We start from the raw sequence: 16,563 nt of genomic DNA, 5'->3' as shown, positions 1-16,563 counted from the left end.
CCCATAGGGTCACAAAACAGTTGGACCCCACTTAGGGACTGAATAAACAACAGAATTTAGATGGGATTAATCAGTGTGTATGGAGAAGGCAATGGCACCCCACTCCAGTACTACAATAACAAACCAACATCCACGGGGTAAAACTACTCTCTCGCATGCTGGTGAGCAATTGGTGAATTTCACTGACCCATTTTTCTATAATGAAGTAAATTACATTTAATCTTTAAAATGAAAAAAAAAATCTTTAAAACGTCCTCATATTGTCTGAATCTCACTTGTTTTTCAGCTTGCAGAGGCTCTTATGAGTTAGTGATAATTCTCACAGATCAAATCTTTTATAAATGAACTGTTGAAAGCCAGAAGCCCCAACCACAGAGCAAACGCTACAGATAAGATGGAGTGTTACAATTTATACTTGGTCCCAACTCTACTCATCTTTAGCATCATTTTGATTTGTGCTTCTAGGTAGATGTAATAGTTTCCTGTTGTGCAACAAATGGACACAAATCTAGGAGCTTAAAACCACACACCTTTACTATCTCAGAGGTCTAGGTCTGGGCATCTCTTATCCTTGGTCCTTTGCTTAAAGTCTCACAAGATTTCAACCAAAATGTCAGCTAGGCTGAGTTCTCATCTGAAGTCTTTACTGGGATATCTTATACTTTCAAACTCACTCTGTCACCAGAACACATTTCCTTGTGGTTGTAGGGCTGAGAGCCCCAACTTCTTCCTGATTAGAGGCTGGAGGCTGCCCTAAGCTCCTATGAGCTGTCTGCAGTTCCTCACCACATGGACTTTCCCAACAGGGCTGCTAACTTCATGTTAGCAATCCAAGTCTCTAGAGTAGGTCTGCTCCCCAGTCATCACCTTAAATGGCAGTGTAATCATGGGGGTGCACATCCTTTACTTTTGACATATTTTGTTGGTTAGAAGCAAGTCACAGGTCCCACCCACACACAAGGGAAAGGATTATGCTGCTGCTGCTGCTAAGTCGTGTCAGTCGTGTCCGACTCTGTACGACCCCATAGACGGCAGCCCAACAGGCTCCTCTGTCCCTGGGATTCTTCAGGCAAGAGTACTGGAGTGGGGTGCCATTGCTTTCTCTGGAAAGGATTATACAAGAGTGTAAATACCAGGAGGCAGGAAGCATAGCAGGGTGGACCCACTTTAGAATCTGTCCAACACAGGAGGCAAAGAAAGCAGGCTATTTGGAAGGGGCCAAAGGAGCATTCAGTGGCAACCAATACTCTTCCAGAAGGTAAGACTCAAGGCAGAGATGGAAATGATCCTGTGGCCAGCTAGGAGGAATAACATTTGACACAGTGCTTTTCCTTCTTGAGGAGAGAACCATGAGGAACGCAAACAAAAAACACCTCTGGGCAAAATTTTGTCTTTTATTTTTAATTTCTGAGTCCCTGTTTCCTTTATTTCTAGAGATCACCAAAAGAATTACTTTAACTCACTGAAATTAGAATATTCATTGTTCCCAAAAAGCTATCCAAAGAACCCTTCAAGATCTAAAGCAGAATTTAAAGCAAGGGTATTTGTGGTAGAGGAATTCCTACACTCCCAAACGAGCCCCACCCTCTACCTTCTCAACAAAGAGGCGCTAGCTTAGGTCAGGCCTTCTCTTTACAACCTAGCCTAGGGCCATTCTCAAATCTGACTGTTTCTCACGCTAGCGTCATGCCAGGCTGCCATTTTTACTTCTCCCATGTATCAAAATCTGGGCAGGGCTTCAGGGTTCGTCTTGAGTCCCTGGGATACTCTTCCTTTGCTCCAGTAGTTCTCACCCTGGCTATACAATAGAATCTCCTGGGAGATTTAAATGGGAAAACAAATTCCAATGTCCAGATCCCAAGCATGCTCATTTAGTTGGTCTAGGTTGGAGCACGGGCATTGGAATGTTTAAAGAGGTCCCCAGGTGATACTAATGTACAGCAAGATTATACTTAATTCCACAATTCCACTGAACTTGAATCGCCACATTCCATTTTGGAATTTAATTACATTTCCCATATTTCTAGGTTCAAACGTCTCAACTTAGAATGAAAAAAATCCATCGTTCCTCCAATTATGGATCTTCCTTTGCACATCCAGTCAAGAAGTCCTATTCATCTTTAATATGTAACACAGACTCTGGTAGTCTTCAACTTGTAGGAAAGGAGGCAGAATGCCACTTTGGGGGATGGGATGAGAGCATCCCTGTTTACCAGTCACTATGTGCAAAGAACATCAAAGTCTTGGTTTCTGGCAGAATAGAAGTCAACCAAGTGCTGGGACTTGAGGGGTTCTTCACAGAGCATTTGGTTTAAATATTTGTTTTACTCTTTGCTGGCACAATTAACCAGACTTCTGCATTAGAGATTCCCTTATGTGGACTGAGCTTTCACCTCTTTAGGAGTTTTTCATTAGTTATAAATAATTCTAGGAGGATTTATCCAGCCCTTTGTGTGAAACAGTTCATTGGGTCACTGTTGCTTGTGACAAGAGGAGGCACATAATTACTTTTTGTAATAGCTTTTAGTCTGCTTCTTTCTCTAGGGGAAGACTCTCTATAAAGACAGGGCTATCTAGCTCAGTATCTGGCACAAAGAAGATTCACAGTAAATATTTTTTTTGAATGAATGAATCATGAATGAGGAATAAAATAATGAATGAATAAACACACTTGAGCAAAGCAGTGGCCATAATCAGTCATGAACCCTGAAAGAAAGAAAAGAAACAAAAAGAGAAAAAAAAAAATCAGACTCTTAGAGGAAAAATATTACCACGTCATAGTGTTCCTAGAGGTCTGATTCTTTGCACACATCATAGAGAAAGTGCATTAAGAAAAACCTCGCTAATAGTTCCAATTTGATGCTGTTGATGTCTTTGTTAGAATTTCCCCCATCTTTCTTTTTCAATAATATTAATAATAGGAACAATCAGAGCTACCATTTATTAAGCTTTTACTGAAAACCAACCATTGTACTAATTATTTAGGTGTTTGTTTGCTTGTTTTTTTTTTATCTTCCCAATAACTCTTTGAGGCAGGTATTATATATATTGTATTATATATAATATATATATTATATAATGAATATATATTATATATTCATTACCAATCTACAGATAAGGACACCTAAGCTTAGAGAGGATATGTAAATTGTGACAATCAATGGCAGACATGGCATGTGAGCCACAGTCTCTCTGGTGCCATGTGCTTTCACTGACTGCTGGTGCTCCTCCTGTCTGGTCCCCCCACCCCAGCACACACTCCTGTTCTCTTTCACGTGGCCATACAAACAGTGGGGATGAGGATGTGGTTGACCTGGTCTGAATATATTGTGACATGGAGAGGTCTGAGTTAAGAGGAGGAAAGCAATACTCCAACAGTAAGAATCAGTGAAGCTCCTGGAATCAAACATAAAACCCACAAAGTTTCTCAGCTGCCAATATGTAGAGGAAAATATGGTGAGCTCTTAATATATTGTGCACTTTTAGAGGAAACAAAGTTTTTTCCCCATCAAACTTGAGAAGAGATTTTCTACATCATGGAGCATATATAAAAGTAAAAATTCTCAGCCCCTATGTCATGTCAAATACAGAAGAATATGATAGTCCTTACAGAGACCATTGATAACAAAGTGCAATTAGTAACTCTAATTCAGATGGTAGGGTGTATATTGGGGTGGTCTCATATTGTATTGTAGCACTTGCTGAGGAAAGGAAAAAGCCTAAGTAGGCCTCTGTGATCAAAGGTTGCTTGAAAATCCATGGTAAAAGTGGAGTACGAGGGTCCAAATACTTACAACATAGAGTACACCCTTTCAATATTATCATCTCTAAATATCACTTTGTACAATTAGATTTCTTAAAGAAGAGCTGTCTCTCAGATAAAGATTTTATTTTACTTCACTATTTTCAATATTTTCACTATTTTATTTATTTCACTATTTTCAGTGACCGGAGGGGGAGAATCCTGGAGCTCAGATTTTTTCTGGATATTTCCTGAAGTTTTGCAAACCATATAAGTACTTGCTGAAGTAATATTTTGTTATGGCATCAACAATTTAACCAACATTTTTACACAGATGGGAAGATGAGGCTCCTCCTGGATGGAGCACCTGCAAGAAACAAGTATTTCATCTTACAGAGTACTTAGGAGAGGGCAAAATTAGTCTGGAATGTTTTCAGAAGTAGTCATCTATCTATTCTCTCTGTTGATCATCCTTATCCTCACTCCAAGACCCAGGCTGATGGAGTCACCACTGACTGGATCATACCAGGCCCTGTGGCAGTGGGAAAAGTATATTCTGGAGGGTCTCAAAAGAGCAATTAAATGCTCCAACTTAATTGCAAGTGTTATTTTTGCTTACAACGTATTAGCCAAAACAAGCACAGGACTCCAGGTAGCCAGGAGAAGGTAGGTAAGTGAAATCCTACCATGGATCCACAGGGGCAGGGGGCAGTGTGTTCAATGGGTAGCACTAATTACTATTACTGGATAAGGAAATGGCAACCCACTCCAGTACTCTTGCCTGGAAAATCCCATGGATGGAGGAGTCTGGTAGGCTACAATCCATGGGGTCTCAAAGAGTCGACACCACTGAGTGACTTCACTTTCACTTTTCACTTTCATGCATCGCAGAAGAAAATGACAACCCACTCCAGTATTCTTGCCTGGAGAATCCCAGGGAGAGAGGAGCCTGGTGCACTGCTGTCTATGGGGTTGCACAGAGTTGGACATGACTGAAGCAACTTAGCAGCAGCAGCAGCAGTGACTATCACAGGAGTGCCCAGATACGATTTATATTTGTAGAACATCATCGTGGCTATTATATGGAGAATAAATTATGGTGCCAAGACCAGAAGCAGGGGTATCAGCTAGGGGCCCATTTCAATTATCCATCAAATAATGCCAGTGGTATGGAGGTAGTTGCAGAGTCTGGGATCTCAGGTGGGGATAAGGCTGGCAACTTGGCCGTGCCTCCGAGGCTTCCCTGGTGGCTCAGACGTTAAAGCATCTGCCTGCAAGATGGGAGACCTGGGCTCGATCCCTGGGTAGGTAAGATCCTCTGGAGAAGGAAACGGCAACCCACTCTAATACCCTTGCCTGGAAAATCCCATGGATGGAGGAGTCTGGTCAGCTACAGTCCATAGGATTGTAAAGGGTTGGACACGACTGAGCGACTTCACTTTTCACTTGGCGTGCCTCCAAATTGGGTCTGAGGGCTCTGGGCATAAGGGCTTGTGCCCTGCCCACCCCATGACCACGCTGGCTGTTGGCAGGCGACATGGGCAAGGGGACATGCTGGAGAGCCTGAAGGACGTCATGGCCGAGTCCCTGTAAGCCAACGGCAACCGAAGAGTCGGCAGGTCAAGCTGGAGGTCTGGAACTATCAGGCCAGCACAGGTTCTGCACTGTCTTCAAGTCCAACTCCAGGAGCACGCAGGGCATCCTCCCACTGACCGAATTCACTAACACCTGGCCCTTCAGCAACCGGTGGAAGGAAGAGACCGAGGAGCACGACCTGACTGGGAATCAGCTGCACCTGGCCCTCTCAGCGAGCCTCGCTAGAGCACGCTGAGCGCCTGCGCAGAGAAAGACGCTTGGCCTTGGAGATCTGCTTGGGGAATCACCAGGGCGGTGCAAGCTCAACCAGGGGTCCTTCACCCAGGTGTCCCACATCGCTCTCACGCACCACGTGGAGAAGCACAAGCGGCTCCCTGAACAGGCCCCCACCTGTTCAGCCTGCAGGACCTCTGCTGCCAGCTATGGCCTCCGGCATTCCTGTGAACCGCATCGATCAGCTCCCACAGCCGCCACCGTCAAAAGCCACCCCAGGTCCTCCTCCATGGCCTATGCATTCATGACGCACCAGCACTCCTACTCATTGGCCAGCGATGGCCAAGGGCGGCAGCATCAAGGGCAACAGCTTCCAAAGGTGCGAGTCCATCCACCCGCGTTCCAGCCCAGAGCACGCCCTACCTCCCCTCCCGCCGTAGCACCCCCCAACACCCCCAAGTCCACTTTCCTTCTGAGAGGGCTCATGCTAGGGGAACACTCCTGGCCGCACAGCCCCTCCTGGGAGGAGGGGGGGAACTTACCATGGTGGTCCCAGCCAGTGAGATGTCCACAGCAGCATATGGACTGTGCTGGAGTACTTGCTGTGGGGGTCTTGGCAGGACAAGCCCGGACCCCACGGTGTGTGAGACATGGTGTGCTCTGCCTGGCGGGAGCCCGGCCTCTGAGGAGTGTCCCTGGGGACCTGGGAGGCCCGGCTCCCTATTAATTTGTGATGGAAGACTTCTCACCCTTCTGTGCCCTTGTATAGGGCTGGCAAGGAAGCCTCCATACAGCCATGTGGTGAGCCCACATCAGTTGTGGGGCCAAACCTGAGCAGTTTGCAGTGGGAAGGAGTTTGAGGCAAAGATGGGAGAGAATGCAGTCTTCCAAGCTTGAATCTCTTTTTGAATTCACATGTGTTTCACGTGGGGGGTGTGGGGGCTGTGCAGAGGCCAGTGCAGGGACAGGGAGTAAGTGAACGCCTTGGAGGCTTGGGCATAATCTCAGACCTCCTGGCTACCTGTCCTGGCCTTTCTGAGCACGGTATTTGTTTTCATTGTTTCTCACTTTTAACTTGAGCAAACACAACTTTGGTGATAGATTGGGAAAGAGAATTTCAAGGGTGACTGCTAAGTTTTGGCTTGCACACCTGGGTAAATCAAGCCGTTGCTTCTAGGTAGATTATTAGTGGTAGCAGTTGGGTTAGGGATGGTGGTGCTAACGGGGAGTTTCCTTTTGTTGACATGTTAATTTCAGTGCCCACATTTACCAGGCTGAAACCCAGGGGAAGGATTTAGCAGATGATATTTATCTCCTAGAAATCACCACGAGACCTTCTCAGAAGTGTTTTGTAAGAAGAAGCCAAAAGACTGAACCCTTGAGTGATGTGAGTAAATTTTTTTTTTTTTTTAAATCATGGAGACTAACAAGGCATTGATATTGTGATGGGAAGTTGGTGATGCAGGGAAGATGTGGAGCAAATTCCCTGACAGGGAGAGAGGAATTAGGACACATTGAATGCAGACTTATTTTGGAAAGCATAGCGTGCTAATTCAGGGAAGTTTTATTAGTACTAGGAGTAAACTATGTCCTCTAGAAAGAAAGACTCAGTTCTGACTTTAAATTGTCAATGATAAACTCTGAGGGAGAAAAAACCCTATAGTGCATTAAAAAATCTGAGAGATGAATTCAATCCTAAACTGTCTACAGCTTGTGGTCATAGCATCAACACAATATAATTTCGATTGGGAGGGCCAGCTGATTTAGTGACCTGAAATCACATCAGAAGTGTGCAAACTTCATCACTAATGTCCTTGTAAGATTCTCCTGCATGGTTCAAATTTGAAATTCTCCCAAGACTTCCTTCAGTTGCAAAACAAAAAAATACACTCTCATCAATATTCATAATTACACATATTATATTCTGTACTGTATTAAAGTGAAGATGATAAGCTTGTCTCTTTGAAATTTGTGGTATGGTAAAGCGTCTGCCTACAACGCAGGAGACCCGGGTTTGATCCCTGGTTTGGGAAGATACTCTGGAGAAGGAAATGGCAACCCAATCCAGTACTCTTGCCTGGAAAATCCCATGGACAGAGGAACCTGGTGGGCTGCAGTCCATGGGGTCGCAAAGAGTCGCACATGACTGAGCGACTTCACTTTTACTTTTCACATTTTAATAGTGCTCTCCTGGGGTTTCAACAAAGCCCCTCTGGTTTCAAGGCTATTTGTCTCCTCCTACCTAGCTACAATTCTGTACAAATTGGATTATACTTACCACTTAGTCATGTCTGACTCTTTGTGACCCCATGGACTATACAGTCCATGGAGTTCTCCTGGCCAGAATACTGGAGTGGGTAGCTGTTCCCATCTCCAAGGGATCTTCCCAACCCAGGGATCAAAGCCAGGTTTCCTGCATTGCAGGCAGATTCTTTACCAGCTGAGCCACAAGGGAAATCCCATACTCACCACCAACCCCACCCCTCCACCCCCATTTGTCTCTTGACCCTACTGCTCTATGATACATCCTTTACTACTTCTGAAAATTTTATTAGTCCATTGTCAATAATGACCACTGTGTTCATCTGGTAAAGCTTTCATAACAATTTAAATGCCACAGACTTCATGGTTCAAGCAACAGAAGTTTATCACAGTTCTGGAGGCTGGAAATCCAAGATCAAAGTGTTGTCAGGACTGGTTTCTCCTGAAGCCTGTCTCCTTGGCTTGAGGATGCCTGCCTTCTCTGTGTCCTTACATGGCTTTTCCTCTGTAAAGGTGCAACCTTGGTGTCTTTCTTTTTATTGGGACACTAGTCCTATTGAATTAGTGTCCCCCTCCACCCCATGAATTTATTTAACTTCAGTTACCTCTGTAAAGGCCCTCTCTCCAAGTAAGTCATGTTGGGGGTTAGAGTTTCAGTGTGTGAATTTTAGGGGCACACCATTTCATAACAACTGTCTTTCTAATAAATTTGATGGCCATTTGGCTTTACTTTAATAGTGTAGTTTACTTCATGCTTTTGACAACTCCCTCCTGAGGATTTTTGCTCAATCTTGCCTAGTTTCCAGTATTCTTTCTTGTTTCTACCTGTATCATTGATTTTATTGGCCACTCCTACTTGGTTTCCATCCAGATTTTTTCTTCCTGTGGTTTTGTCCTGAGTCCTCTTCTTACCGCACTTAAAGTGATTTCATTGAGGGATATTAATCATGCCATAACTCAAACATGATATGCTTACTACTGACACACATTTTTACAGCTCTAGTCCAGATCCCTTTTGACCCTTGGAATCACACATGTTCAGTTTCTATTGAACATCCTTGGAAATTATTGAACATCTCTGACTAGGATAGGCACATGAGCTCAAAAAGCAATATACACTCATTACACATTTGTTGAGTGCATTCAGAACACTCATTCATTCAAAAATATCTGTTGACCACCTACTGAATAACAGGCACTGTTGTAGGTGCTTGGAATACATCAGTGAACAGAAGAGACCGAAGTCCTTGTCCTTAAGGAGATTCTATTATAGCAGATTACAGGCAATGGTTAATAATCATACTAAATAAGTAAATTATATAGTATTATGGATGATAAGTATTCAGATTAAAGAAAAAGACTAGGGCAAGAGGGATCAGGAATGGGTCCAGAGGCAAGTTGAAGAATTAAATTAGATGGTCAGTTGAACTTAATTGAGAAAGGGAGATTTAAACAAAGGTTTGAAGAAGGTGAGTGAATAAATACAGTTGTATGACAGGCATCTCAAATATACTATGTCCCAAAATCCCTTAAGGGCTTCCCAGGTGGCAGTATTGGTAAAGAATTTGCCTGTCAATGTGGGAGCCACAAGAGATGCAAGTTCAATCCCTGGGTCAGGAAGATCCCCTGGAGTAGGAAATGGCAGACCACTCCAGTATGCTTGCTTGGAGAATTCCATGGACAGAGGAGCCTGGTGGACTACAGTTCATGGGGCTCAGTTGGAAACAAGTTGGAAACTGAGCAACTGAGCACAAGGGCACACACACACACGCACAACTCCCTTGAACAAGTCTTTTCCTTAAAATTCTCAATGTGATTGCCATTCAGTTTTTTCTACTAGAATGATCGTATAAATTTATCTGCCAAAATAGGACATAATGGAAAGTAAAGAATGGTACTACAGGCATTAACCTGCACTTCCCCAGACAAACTTGGATGCATAGATGTGTGGTGCCTGGCTGTCACTCCAGGCAGAAACCTGTGTCATTCTTGTCCTCTTTCACTCCCTCATCTCTTCCCTCCACCTTATCTTCTCCCGGTAGATGATCAAGTTTTGATATTATCCAGAATATATCTCTTCCATTTCTGATACTGCTGTCTTAATTCCAGGATGCTGTCTTAATTCCTTAAGACCTCAGGATGTCTGACTAGGACAGGGAGAGGCATGAGCTCAAAAATGTTCTTACTCTGTGTTCGTTCCTCCCAAATCCCTTCCCTAGATCTCAGACAGAATCTTCCTAAAAACTCAGATCCAGTCCTGACACTCTCATTTAAGATATGAGGACTGAGGGAATTCCTTGGTGGACCAGTGGTTAGGACTCCACAGCTTCACTGCCAAGGGCGTGGGTTCAGTCCCTGGTCAGGGAACTAGGATCCCTGCAAACCATGCAGTGCGCCCTCTGCCTGCCACCTCCCCCCCAACCCCCGCCCACCAAAAAAAAAGAAGTGAAAAGTTTGGGTAGAAAGCACATAAAAAGGCTGACAAGGCCCCTGCTAGTCCCAGGCACCCTCCTCTGTGCCCATCACTTGCCCGTGACTGGTGTGTATGCCAGCCCTGCCTGAGCGCCTATTACAATCTAGCCCTGCCGGCTGCTTTCCCCGAAAGGTAAGAACATGGGGCAATCAGCCAGTTTATCTTCTGAATTCACAATTTCTGTAATTTCAAGTCTAAACCTCGGTGTCTCACAAAGATTAAATGCCCATTATTGTCCTTAAGATGTGGGAAATTAAAAATATATCAGATCTCTCTATATTTCCTGTTTCAGTCCAAATGAATCCAATTAGGTTTCACTGCAAACTATAAAAATACTCTAGGCCTATTTCCTCTTTAAATTGATTATAAATGTTGATGCTCTTAAGTATAAGTGCAAATTAATCTAGGGAATTCCATGAAATTTTATTTCTTAATTAAGCAATTTAAACTAAATTAGTTAACTGAAACGAATACTCTGGCTCCTAAGATTGTTCAAGGTCAGACAAATGTAATCAAATGTAACACAGTGATTTTTCATTTGGCACAGACCTTGTGGTCAAACTTATTTCACTGGTTTGGACTTGATAGAGAGGTTGTAGTCTTGAGTCGGGTGATCTCTAGAGCCTGGGACCAGGATTATAGGAGGCAACACGAGGTGATGACACTCAGGCCAATTGAAGGAATTTCTAGAAAATAGAAATGTAGTTTCGGTTAAATTAAGAAAGGAACTGGGGCCTTAGACTGCCCCCAAATTAAACTTTCTACTGATATACATCTGGCAATGCTCCAGTGAGCACAATCCATTTGGCCTGCCAGATGGACCAGTCCTGGCAGCTTTTCAGTCTCACGCACAAAGAACTTCAGCCTGGGGAAGAGAAAAATCCCCAAACAAAAATATAAATAGAGAAGACTCCAGCATTGTGGCTGAACAATGGAGAAGACTCATAAAAATGAGGTTTTCACAACACTGTCTATGCATTTCAGACATTCCAACTGCTACCTTTTTTTTTTTTTCTCCTTGATTTTTAATAGCTTATTTATCATGGATGAAGGATGAGATTACTTATCTAAGGCTCCATGCTTGTGGCAGAAAACCTTTATAATGCCCACTCTCTCCTGGAGGAAAGAAGGCAATTTCTAGCCTCTTTCTGAGAAAATTCACTAAGTTATACAGACAGAGAACAGTGATAAGACTCTAAACTGGAAAAGATCATTTGAAAATGCAAACTTCTATATCATGGACTATCAAAAGAATTCAGGCTAAAAGGATGGACTCACCAAGGAGATTCTTTTTCCTCATTTAGAAAGATAGCATTTTCTGATTTTTTAACACCATGAGTCTAATTCAAGTTCCCCATTAGCTTGAATGAGAATTATCTTCTTGTCACTCAAACTATGCATCTGAGTTGAAGTTCATTGATCATCCTTCAGCTGGACTGCCATGGCTACTCAATAACCATGGTCCATTTCCTAATCATGAAGTCAAATGCTTAGATGAGGGCATGACATCCACTGAGGAGTCTAATCATGTTGACTCCTTCCTTGTTCAGAGTTTGCTGAGGGAAGAATAGATAGAAATCCATTCTAAGCAGCCACCCCAGTTTATGCCCTTTGTAATTATGGACTTCTGAAATTATTCTTAATAAATATTTTAACTCACTAGTCAATAGGTTACTTGGAGGGAGTTAGTGTAAAGTGAATGAAAAATATTAACATCTTTTACTTATTGAATTTTTTATCAAATACATTCAGCTAAAACTTAAAATATGGTCCTCCCTGCCCTCTCTGTTTCTCCCTCTTCTTTCTAGGAAAGATTTACTGAGTTCTCTCTGTGCCAGATACACATTGAGGGATTAGTGAGAATCATCAGGAAAATAAAGCATTTTTGGTGAATTTCAGGTTTATATATAAGAAGCCTACATTTTCATTAGCTAATCTTCAGGTTTCCTCCATTATTTGCATCTTGACGAGATATCAAATTTCAGATAAAATATCACAAATGAAAGCTCCCCTGTGGAACATTTTTCAATTTTAGATATTGGTTGTAGTGGGGTTTTTTTTTTTTTTTTTTTTGGTGGTGTTTGGCGGTGTATGTGTGTGTGTTGTCGTCTAGCTTGTTTAGAGGACTAGATTCCTTAACCCAGTCTCAACTCTTTAGAAATATTGAGAATTTTCTTTATTTCAAGTGAAGAGTAATTTAATTTTCTGTCCATTTATACCAGCTACTTTTCAGAATCAATCCCTTCCTTCATGTTTCTCTATCACTTCTGCATCCAGTCCTTTACCACCAATGCCTTAAGTTCCTGATAAAATCCTCAGAATCATGGCATGCTAAAGTCTTTTTGGAGGGTTACTTTAAGTATGTTTTCCACCATGGTGTGCACTTTTTATGTGTCTTATGTTGCTTTCTTGTACTGTCTTAGAGAAACAAATTCAAAAAGCTGCAACTGGGATTCTTCAGGTTGGGTCTTGTCAGCTATCTCTTAGCAGATATTTTCAGAGAAACAAGCAATCTTGCCACCATCCAACCCTGAGAACATTTGGAAAGTGGGCCTTGTTTGACCTTATCCCTTCATCCAGAACTTTTCTTTCTCAAAAGTCTTGTGCTGTTACTCATCCTTTTGATGACCAAAGCAAGAGCCAATTTAAAAAATCAAGTATATGTTCTAAAGCATTTTGACAAATAACGTTTGTGTAACAACCACCACTGCAGTCAAGATGCAGAACATTTTCATCACCCCCCAAAGCTCCCTGTGTCTTTTAAGGTCGGTCTCCCACCTACTCCACATCCTGCCCTGAGGTAACCATTGATCTGCTCTCTGTCTCTATTATAAATTAGTGTGCCTATAAACTACAGTTTTAGAATATTATGCAAATTGAATCACACACTGTTTTTCTGCATGTCAGGTTTCTTTCACTTATCATATTGTTTTTAAGATTCACCCATATTCTTGAGTGTATTGTAGTTCGTTTCATTTTAGTGCTACTAATTTCCATTTTATAGATATACTGCAGTGATTTTAAACATTCAGTTGTTAATGGACATATGGGTTTCCTTCTTTTTTGGTTTTGCTAATTAAGTAAAGCTGCTGTAAACTTACCTGTCCAAACTTTGTATGGCTATATCAAGGTTCTTTTTCAAGGAGAACTATTAAAGGTATATTCAAGGGCCAAAGTTCAGATGCCAAACAGAGGAAGCAGGTAATGTAAATGAAAGAAGTGGACTCAGTGTAAGAGGAAATGGGATAGTGAGGACTGAAGCCATCTGCCACAGATCCAGTGCTTAATTCTTACCTTAAGAAACAATGCGAAGAAAACTGCTGTGATAATGTACCACAACATCAAAAGAGAAGAACTTGCTCCTTGAGGAATGTAACAAATAGCCCTTTCCGTATTTTTCCTTCCCACAGGCTAAAACATCATTAAGAATACATTGTTAAGAAAACAGATTTCATTTTGGATGGTCTTGGGTTTCACTTCATAATCTATACGTACTAACTGCGTGACCTTAAGCAAGTTTCTGTACCACATATCTAAACCTTTGTTTTTTATTATTATAGCAAAATGAGGATAATAGTATTATCCATTTTATAGGATAAAGCTACATTATCTGGAACCAGCCTTCTCTCATTTTGGCATGAGCTACAATTTGACTGAGTGTTCTCTACATGTCAGGCCCTGTGTGAGGTACATAACTCTCATCATTTCATTTTATTAAATCCTCACCTCATTAGCTAGACAGAAAACTAAGGCTGAGCGAGGTTGAAGCCATGTGATGAGAGCAGAAAATAAGAACCATTAGCCATGACTGGAATTGTTCAGGCTTCCTCAAAGCATTAAGGCAGCAGTTAACAATTTTTTTTGAATCTTTAAGCTTTTTATTTTGTATTGGGGTATAGTCAATTAACAATGTTGTGGTAATTTTATGTGAACAGCAAGGGAGCTCAGCTATACATATACATGTATCCATTCTCCCCCAAACTCCTCTCCCATCCAAGCTGCCACATAACACTGAACAGAGTCACATGTGCTATAGGTTACTGGTTATCCATTTAAAATATAGCAGTGTGTACACGTCCAGCCCCAAACTCTGTAACTAATTCCATCCCCTTTTCTGTTCCCCGCAGCAACCATAAGTTCATTCTCTAAGTCTGTGACTCTAATCTCTTTCAGTTTTATCAGTAAGTTCATTTGTACCATTTCTTTTTAGATTCTACATATAAGGGATGTCATATGATATTTCTCTTTTTCTGTCTGACTTCACTCAGTACGACAGTCTCTAGTTCTGTCTATGTTGCTACACATGGCGTTATTTTATTCATTTTAATGGCTCAGTAATATTCCATTGTGTATATGTACCACATCTTTATCCATTCCTCTGTCGAGCAGCTAACAGTTTTCATTGACTAGCATCTGTCTCTACATTTGCAAAAGGCTGGGGCACATTTGAAAGGGAACTCATTTATTTGCAATCATGTCACTTCTGCCACTTGTCCATAACCTACAGGTAAATTCTCTATGATACAAATTATACCCCCTGTTTCCTGCTCAGTTCCAATAATTTTGGGGGTACTTTGGCTTTTTTTCTGGGATCAGGCAGTGGCTCTTCAGATGAATAGCAACAGCAACAACTGGCCCACTGAGTTTGAGAACCACCCCTCTTGAAAGGGGAAATAGCATCCTTCCTTTCTAGTCTGAATCTTTCCTCAAACATCAAACACTGGCTTCAGTTCCAGAGCAGCTGGCATCTAATGCCTCCCCACATTTTGCAGAGAGGAGAGTGCCTAGAGAGTGGTGGGAGGAGGTCATGGAGAGGACATGACTGCCTGGTGACCTGTGCGCTGGACCTGAGCAATCAGAGGCTCCTCATCCCCTTCTTGTCCTTGGAAAGCATGTTATGCCCACAGTTCTCACAGTGGGAACCATTCCAAGGAAGTAGCCTTGAGAGAGCAATGTGTTGTTGAGACTGTGGATGGCATACATGACTAAACCCACTGGAAGGCCTCCATACCAACTTTTAAAATTCTGGCAGGCAGCTGTGGAGATCTGCTAGTCTTACAGCTGCCCAAGACAGGCAGCTGTAATGTAATGTAAATTCCCTGGCACATTAATCCTGCCACCAACCAAGAAAGAGTGGCCCACCTCTTTCTTCTGTCTCTCCTGTATGAGACAGAATTTTTACCTGGGGAACCTCTGAGGTTGCAAACTAGCAGGATTCTTCAAATTTGATTTCCCCTGCCCCTGTGACCCAACAGAACATCATTGTTGGCTTCATTAACAAATTGTGAGGGTAATTTCACTTCTCTTGAAGCACATGGCACCTTTACAAAACGGAATTTCAGGATAAGCAAAGACTTCTGCTGGGTTGAAGGAAGAAAGGAGATGAAGTGTTAGTTGTATGTGTATGTGTGTGGTTGGGGGTTGGGATCAGGGACTAGGAGTCAAGAAGAGCTTCTGCCTGAGCGTGATATTTATGAATGAGCTTGCATTTTGATTCTTGTCATAATTTCTAAATCGGCTTATATGTAAACTCACTTGAAAAATAGTCATTATTTCACTTGTGGTCCATGTCTGGATTATACTTTCTGCAATGTGAATTATTTTATAAACAGATGCTGTACTTATAGGCAGCTTAATTGTATTGCATTGGCTTTTCTTAAAAGTAACTTGTCAATATGTTAAATTCTTGGGACCTAGTCTTGGAATTATTCATGATAATGGTCTAAGAGCCTCAAGATATCAACCTGCCCTGTCCTCTCTCCCTTATGAGAAGCTCTGGGAAGATACCCAGGATCTAGATGAGCAAGTATGAGAGTTCATCCAATATTAGGCCCCAAATGGATACAATGCAACCTATGCTAATAACTTCCTCAACATTGAACTCTGTGAAGCATTCAAAGTACTTCCTAATTTCTTGTCTTATCTGATTTATATCAAAAGTCAACAAACATTTACCAAGTGCTTACTGTGTCAGACACTGTAGTAAAGTTTAGGAAACAAAGATGAAAAGGACAGCCTGAAATCTCAAAGTGCTCATGGCATACACCAAGGGAGAAGATTGAATCACGGGTACAATTCATTATAATAAACACTGTAAGGGAAGTATGTACATGATACAGAAATTCATTTTAACTGGGGAGAAGAGAAAGTATTCTGGGGAAGACACTCCCAGTTATGGTTATGCGCAGGAACAACTGGGCCAGAGGCTAGAGTGTCTGAAATAAGAGCGAGATTGTGAAGAGCTGAAGCAGCTCACTGAGTTCTGCTGCAGGCTAAC

Source organism: Bos mutus, chromosome 2, assembly GCF_027580195.1.
Source record: "Bos mutus isolate GX-2022 chromosome 2, NWIPB_WYAK_1.1, whole genome shotgun sequence".
NCBI lineage: Eukaryota > Metazoa > Chordata > Mammalia > Artiodactyla > Bovidae > Bos > Bos mutus.
The sequence above is the reverse complement of the archived record's forward strand: the minus strand, read 5'-3'. Positions refer to the sequence as shown.